The sequence below is a fragment of the Octopus bimaculoides genome, chromosome 8 (assembly GCF_001194135.2).
Source record: "Octopus bimaculoides isolate UCB-OBI-ISO-001 chromosome 8, ASM119413v2, whole genome shotgun sequence".
NCBI lineage: Eukaryota > Metazoa > Mollusca > Cephalopoda > Octopoda > Octopodidae > Octopus > Octopus bimaculoides.
The window spans coordinates 13,577,454-13,585,761 of record NC_068988.1 but is presented as its reverse complement, the minus strand read 5'-3'; the positions used below and the strand labels follow the sequence as shown (position 1 = coordinate 13,585,761).

The 8,308-nt window shown below is 33.6% G+C and overlaps 1 protein-coding gene across 2 annotated transcripts in view; it reads left to right on the top strand.

Annotated features, from left to right (window-relative positions):
• The window catches only part of LOC106879192 (trafficking protein particle complex subunit 13), a 271,910-nt gene that overhangs the window by 111,283 nt on the left and 152,319 nt on the right, over positions 1-8,308 (top strand). The window lies entirely within an intron of this gene.

Below are 8,308 nucleotides of genomic sequence, written 5' to 3'. Positions count from 1 at the left end.
TATATATATATAGGTATATATATATATATAGGTATGACTGATTAAGAAGCTTGCTTGCCAACCGTTTGGTCTTGGGTTCAGTCCTACTATACTGCACCTTGGACAAGTATCTTCTGCTATATGACCCAGACTGACCAATGCCTTGTTAGGGAATTTGGTAAATGGAAACTGTGTACAAGCCTGTTGTGTGTGTGTGTGTATCTATGTATGTTTGTCTCATCTCCACCATTTGACAACCGATGTTGGTTTGTTTGTGTCCTCATGATTTATCTGTTCGGCAGAAGAGACCGATAGAATAAGTACCAGATTAAAAGAAATAAGTACTGGGCTTGATTTGTTGAACACTTCAAGGTGATGCCCAGCATAACTGCACTACAATGACTGAAACAAGTAACTGATAAAGAATATATGAAAATAAACTTTATCATAGCCAAATCATTTTTGTAACTACATGTTCTGATAGACTGCATATGGATTGAACCATCAAGAACAGGAATGGAGAAAAGAAACTGAAGTGGGATACACTCTAGTGGTAGAGGATGTGAAGATTAATATTTTAGGCTGGATACTTCCTGTTATAAAGTACCTATCTGAAATGTTACCTTTTTCTTCATTTTATGGCACAGCACTATACAGAACTTGACTATATTATTTATTTATTTATCCATTCTATAGCCATGAAAGCTGGTCACAATAAGTGGATTGGAATTAATTTCATTGATTTGTTCCTTAAATTGTTGGTGAAGTGGAAATGGGGAAAGATTGTGTGTGTGTGTGTGTGTGTGTGTGTGTGTGTGTGTGTGTGTGTGTGTGTGTGTGTGCGCGCGTAGCAGTCTGATAAAAAAGTTTGCTTCCTAATTACATTGTTTTAGGTTCAGTCCCATTATATTGCATCTTGGGCCCCCCCACACTAAACAAAGCTTTGTAAGTAGATTTCATAAATGAATTCAGTCTGCTAATCATAACAGTGATCATGATAAGATTTCTAAGCAATTTATGTATGGTGGATTAGCCCAGGGTGAAAGACTAGCAGGCAAACCAAAATTAAGTTATAAGGACAGATTTAAGAATACACTGAGAAAGTCAAAACCTTGGAAAATAAATAGGGAAAACTCCTAAATTGTGGATGATTGTAGGAGGGAATGGCACCTTGGGCAAGTATCTTTTACAATAGCTGTAGGTCAACCAAAGCCTTGCAATTGGATTTGATAGATAGAAACTGAAAGAAGCCTATTGTATATATAAATGTGTGTATGTGTGTGTTTTTGAGAAAGAGTTTATGATTTAAATCTCTGTATGAGTTATCTGGTTTGTAAACAGTGGCTTCACTGTTGGTGTCATTTGCTTGCAGCCTGCTATGAAAGCATTTCTAAGTTTCTTGATGTCTTCACGCACTGTGTGATCTTTATAAACAAAATGCACATTTGATTCCAGTTCTCCATGTAAACATATCAAGGCTGTTTATTGTTTGATGGACTGCTAGATTTTTACCTCACTTGGAAACAGATAGTTGGCATCAGGAAGGGCCTCCAGCCATAATAAACTGCTTTACTACAAACACACTAATGCATGTAAGCTTGGAAAAGTGAGCATTAAAACAACAATAGTGTATATTTGTGTGTTTACACACACACACACACACACATGCGTGCGCATATATACATGTGTGCACACACACACAAACATGAAATATACATAGCTGCATATATTGTATGTGTACATGTACATATATATGTTTGTGTGTGTGTGTGTGTGTATTGTAATGTAATGTGATATAAGAAAATCTAAACAGTGTTTCTTAATTAATGAATCTTTTAGAATTGCTATAGAATTTAAATTTTACTAACAAGTACAATTATTCCTTTTGAATATGCAGGTTTCTTTTGCACATGCAACTTTACATGATTAAACTGCATCAAAAATATCACTACTTTTTAACAGGTTTTGAAATACACAAGCTACACCTTATTTCCAATATATAAGGGTTTGTTTTCATTTTAAAAATCAATAGCAGTTGGAAACAGCTCTGTGCCTTTTTTTTTATCTCACTTATAAAAGAAGGAATATTGATTATATTCATGAAAATGGGTGTAAAATATGAAGAATAAATCCAATTAAATTTTAATCAACTTCTAAATAATGAGCATCCACAGTACTGCCTTTGAAAAAATAAAGCACCTATTGCCTCCCCAAACAAGTTCATAAAAGCCTTTTGTTCTGTAAGTTTCGGTGGGGTGTGTGAAAAAATGCTTTTTGGGTGGATTCAGTATTATTGTGAAATTATGCTAATGTTATTAGTGTGACTTGTCACTTAACTATACATAAGGTTGGCCTGGGGCTATAGTAAAAGGCACTTTGGGCAAGTGGTTTCTACAACCCTGGGCTGACCAAAACCTTGTGCGCATCACCATCATACAAGCAAGGTTGTTCATTTTCAGTTTTCCATGAAATACTTGTCTAGCTATGAGAAATATCATCTTATCTGGAAACAAGTGAAGGTTAGTGACAAGAAGGACATCCAGCTGTAGACAATCTTCCTCAACAAATTCTGTCTGACACATGCAAGCATGGAAAAGCGAATGCTACATGATGATGGTGGTAGTGGTGATGAGGCAAAGCCTATATTTTAAGTATTTTCTCTTGAGAAAAGACTACTGTCAGGGAAACCAACTGAGAACCAATTTATCGATCTGACAATTGTGTTGAATATAGTTTCTGATGCTGCTAGGTAAAGTAGCTAATCATAACATCATCTTATATTATCTTGATAAAATTAATAAGAGTATCAAATATAGGCAACTTTATGATAGTCTGAGGTGGTTATTTAGCTGTTTAAATCATTGGCTGGGTTCATGTTACATTTTTAGCCAATTATTTCATACAGGAAAGTAATTACTCTATGTGACTGAACATGGCTAAGATTAAGGTATTATCAGGGGACTCACTAAAGCATGTCTGCTTTAGAAAAGTACTTTCCTGTTTGGCAGTAAAAAGAACTCTCTTTTGTACAAGACAATATAATACATATATTATAGATATGACACTGTATAGTAATAAAACTTGGATAGATAAGTCAGCAGACATGCCACAGTTGGAAAAGAATGAGTTAAATATGGTCGATTACATTTGAGATACTCAAAGTTTCTATGGGAAACTACAAATGAACAGCATCATTTGTATGGTGGTGATACTTATTTACAACCATCACATAGTGTCAAGACAAGGGTACACCTACTTACATAAATACATGTATGATGGACTTCTTTCAGTTTTAGTCTTCCAAATCCACTCACAAAGCTTTGGTTGGCCTGGGGCTGAAGTTGAAGACACTTGCTCAAGGTGCTGCATAGTGGAACTGAACCTAAGAAAACATGGTTGGAAAGCAAGTTTCTCAACCACACAACCATAGTAGTAACACTTAATGTATTTAATCTTCAATAACATCTAAATTAAATGTTCTAACTGTTATACAAAATGATGTAATTTTTACTTGATGTCTTCTAAAACTTCAATAATTTTATAGCTTAAGGCTGCTGCAAATTTTTTCTGATAGTTACCATATGATAAAGATTTTTATGAATTTAATTTTGAATTGTCAACATAAAGGTGGAATCAGTATCACTAAAAAAGATAGTATGATTAAACAATTGACATATAAGCATGATCCAGTCACTTTAAAGATGTAGAAAAATTGTCTGTGTGAAAGGTATAGCATCTATTGCGAAAAAAAAGCAAAATGTGAGATTTTCACCATCACAGTCAACATCATTATTGTCATTATTGTTTTAATGCCTGAAGTGTGAGACAGACAAATAGATCACCCGATCAATCTGCAACATATCAATTATCCAATTGTTTTGATGTTGTACTGCCTCATTTCTGCATTCTCTGATATGACCTCCTAGATGTTCAGAGATCTTTGTTACAATACCATACGCACAAAACATATTTTCATATAGAAATAACTATTTACATCTCTTGTACATACTAGCTTAGCGAAATCCATATACATTAGCCAAAACCTCTGATGTATAACTGTTTTCTCAATTGTACTCGGTCTTTTTTAAAAATTGATATTACACATCCAGCAGACCAATTCATTTTTCTGTGACTTCTGCATTCAACATAGTATTAAAATATTCTAATTGATAATAATCAGAAATGTGCATAAAATCATAATAGATTTAAAGATTGTGTTGACTTTTGTATTAATGACCTATGTAAAACATAAAAGTAGAATTTACTAAGGAAAAAAATGGTCCAAGTTTGGAAATGTATTAATTTCTAAATTTGGAAATCATTTCCATTGCAAAGTATAGAAAATAAGTTTTTTTAGAGAGCAGTAAGTAATTTGTATAGAAAAGAAAAGAAACCAGATAAAAATGATTTGACTCCTAGTAATTACAAAACTAGTAGCAATTATTGCTCTCAAAAGCTTTAATTCTTTGAATCAGATGTATATCTTTTACTTGTTTCAGTCATTGGACTGTGGCCTTGTTGAGGTGCCACATTGAAGGGTTTAGTTGAACAAATTGATCCCAGTACATATTTTTAAGTCTGGTCCTTATTCTATTGATCATTTTGCTGAACCTCTAAGCTGTTGGAACATAAACAAACCAACACTGTTTGTTAAACAATGGAGATGGGGCAAACACCAATGCACACACACACTTGTATAAATATGAAAGGCTTCTACACATTTTCTGTCTACCAAAGTCACTCACAAGGCATTGGCCAGCCCAGAGCTGTGGTAGAAGACACTTGTCCAAGTTACCATGCAGCAAGAATGAACCTGAAATCATGTAGTTGCTAAGCAAGCTTCTTAACCACACAATCCTGCTTGTCCTGTACAGTCATATTGAATCTTCTGTGAATTGTATAATTTGAAGTGTTTTAATGAACGTTATTCTATATTGAATGCTTTCAATTTGGTTCTGCTGAAATTCCTTCTGCTTGATATACTTTTGTTATGAATATTTTGGAGAATGTACATTTCATCTTAAACAACATTGAAGTATGGTTGATAGCTTAATGTCATCAGTATATCAACTAAGCTTCCCTGACTACTTGAGCTCTTTCGCATCTTTCTGATTTAGAACTGTCATGTCGCACCATTCATCATAAAAGATTTCTTAGTAAGATTATTATAAGTAGTAGCAATCTATCTCTTACTCTTCAAGAATCCAATAATGCAAATACAAAATTCTTCCCTTATAAACACATTGCTCACAGTTTATGATCAGCAATACTTTCATCTATCTTAGCAGGAATTTTCTAAAGCTTCTGCTGTGTACAATTAATACTTTACTTTAAAAGATCTAACTCTTGTCTTACTAGAAATTAAGTTCGATAAAGCAGCTTTATTGTGTCAAAGTGATATTGAAAGTATTTTCTTAAAAGTAACTTTTTTCTTTGAGCATCTTGGAGGAGGTATTTTTTAAATTTTCTTTTTGTTTTTTTACAGAGTTTTACTTCTACTTTTATTTTAACTTTACAGATGTTTTGTAGCACTTAACATTTCAGATTATAACAACCATCTTATTATACATTCTTCTGTTTATGTGTACATTTATGTAGAAGAAATTGATTCAAAATTATAATATTTTATTTCATTTATTGCATTCATTTTATTGTAGCAAATCAACATGTATTTTCTTGGCTCTTCTTTTGTGTGTGTGTGTGTGTGTGTGTGTGTGTGTGTGTGTGTGTGTGTGTCCGTCCAAATATGATAAAACACAAATAGAAAGAGTACCTTAGGATATAAACTTGCTAGTTATATTCATTGAAGACGTATAAGTTATAGAATTATCTAAAAAGAAGATTATATACACAAGCACAGTTTGCAAAGAGCAATATCTTGAGTTGAAATAATTGCAGTTTCCATTACAATTCCGTTTTCTGTTCTTCTTTATGGATCAGTAACTTGGAGGGTCACCAAAACCATAAAGAGTAATCCACAGATCTTCATCAACAAATATCTGTACTGCATAATCAAGATCTGGTGGCTAGACAAAATTTCAAACAAAAATCTATGGTGTAGAATGAACCACACTCCCATCAATCAAAAAATTCTGAAATGGAAATGGAGCTGGATTGGTCAACCCAAAGGAGACCTCCAAGCAATATTGCAAGACAAGTTTTAAAGTGGCAACCTGGAGGAAATAGGAAAGTTATATGATCTAAGAAAACCTGGAAAGGATGCATGGGGGAATGAAGTGAAAGCATATCAGTCTCCCTTGGTCTGAAATCAAGTAGATAGTCCAAGATCATAACCACTAGCATGAAATAGTCATGACCCTATTCTTACAGAGTTATGTGGACTAACTAACAATCACTGAGGGTTGTTTCAAAGATAACGAGACTTATATTCCAGGGAGGAGTAGAACATTTGTGATTCAATGGGAAGTAATAAGTAATGCCATATTTATACATACCTTTTAAACATAATTAGCTTGTTGATTACTGAAAATGCCATTCTACAAAATACTGTACTGTACCAAAAATTTAGTTCCACTTCACTAAATGCTGACAACTTCTTCGGGTTTCCAGAACTGATTTTTTCTGTATTTTTAGCTACAGTCAGTTTCTTTGAGTCTTTTCTTTCAAATTAAGAGCAACTACTTTATCCAAAATATTTTTGTTTCTTGTTTGCATTTGTCTTTTGTTTTGCTTCTTTTTACCAACCACAAATAAAAAAAATGTCTAATTTTTTTCTTGTTATAACTCCTTATCACCTTTCCTCATAACATTGACAAAGCACCCATTGTTAAGCAATATATTCTCTAACCTTTTAAAAAATACAACCAATATACCTTTCACTATGAATAATCAATTGGTATCCTTAATTTTTTCCCTCCCACTTATAACACTGGACATCGATAAAGCTATCAACAGGGTTTGGCTTCATACATAATAGAGATATTAAAGAATAAATATCAATCAGATTATTGACATCACTTATGTTGCTATTTATTCAACATTTTTCCTTATATTCCTTTTTTTTTTTTTCTCGTTATATTTGAACTGATAAACCCTATTATCAAACAAGAATACAAGAATGTAATTGGATATTTCCACTGATTTCTATCAGGCCTTTGTGAATAAATTACATTGTCAGTATTTACAAGACTTTTATAAATGCTTAGCATATTCTTCTGATCTAAATATCTTAAGATTGAGCAATCTTAAACTTTCTTAGAAATGTAAAACAATATATCATGGAGCAATACTTTCACTGGTATTTTTTTCATCATTGGACTTTGGTCACACCAGGGTACAACTATCTTCAAAGGTATAATCGACTATATTGACCCCCAAGACATATTTCAGTTAAGTATTTTGTTTATCAAGCTCTATTTGTCAAGCCATTGAATTAGAAACTATAAAGGCACACGGCATAAGTAACAACATTGATTTGTAGATTAACCTAAACATACACATTCATACATGTATATACAATGAGCTTCTGTATCGTTTCCACCTACCAAATTTCACTCAAAAAGTATTGGTCATGTGAAAGCTGTTGTAGAAGTCACTTGCCCAAGATGCCACACAGTGAGATCATACACAGAATCATATGATCATGAAGTATGCTTCTATACCATATAGCTATGCCTACTCCTATTGAATGCTTATACACAGGGAAAAGTTATCCCAAAATCACCATCAGGCACAGGCATGACTGTGTGGTTTGCTTGCTTTGCTACTATGTGGTTTCAGGTTAAGTCCCACTGCACAACACTTTCAGCAAGTGACTTCTACCATAGCCCCAGGCTGATCAATGCCTTGTGAGTGGTAAACACAAGCTCATTGTGAATAGGTGTGTTTGTGTTTCTGTTTGTCCCCCCCCCACTATTGCCTGACGACTGGTGTTGGTTTGTTTATGTCCCTATAAGTTAATGTCTTGGCAAAAGAGACCAATAGAATAAGTAACAAGCTTTAAAAAAGAAAAAGTACTGGGGACAATTTGTTTGACTAAGCCTTTCAAGGCAGTGTCCCAGCATGGTTACAGTCCAACAAATGGAACAAGTAAACAATTCTCTCTTAACTCAAAATAGTGCTGGCACACAAGTCATTTACAATAACTGTGCATGTAATTTGTTATTAGATGTTCAAAAGTAGAAAATAACAGAGTGGTTAAAGTGTTGGATGGAATATCTTGAAATAGTTGTAACAGCTCTCTACATTCTGAGTTTAGGTCCTGCTAAGCTTAATAAATAAAATACCATTGTAGTATAGGAGTAATTTCTGCTCCATCTCTCTCTCTCTCTCTCTCTCTCTCTCTCTCTCTCTCTCTCTCTCTCTCTCT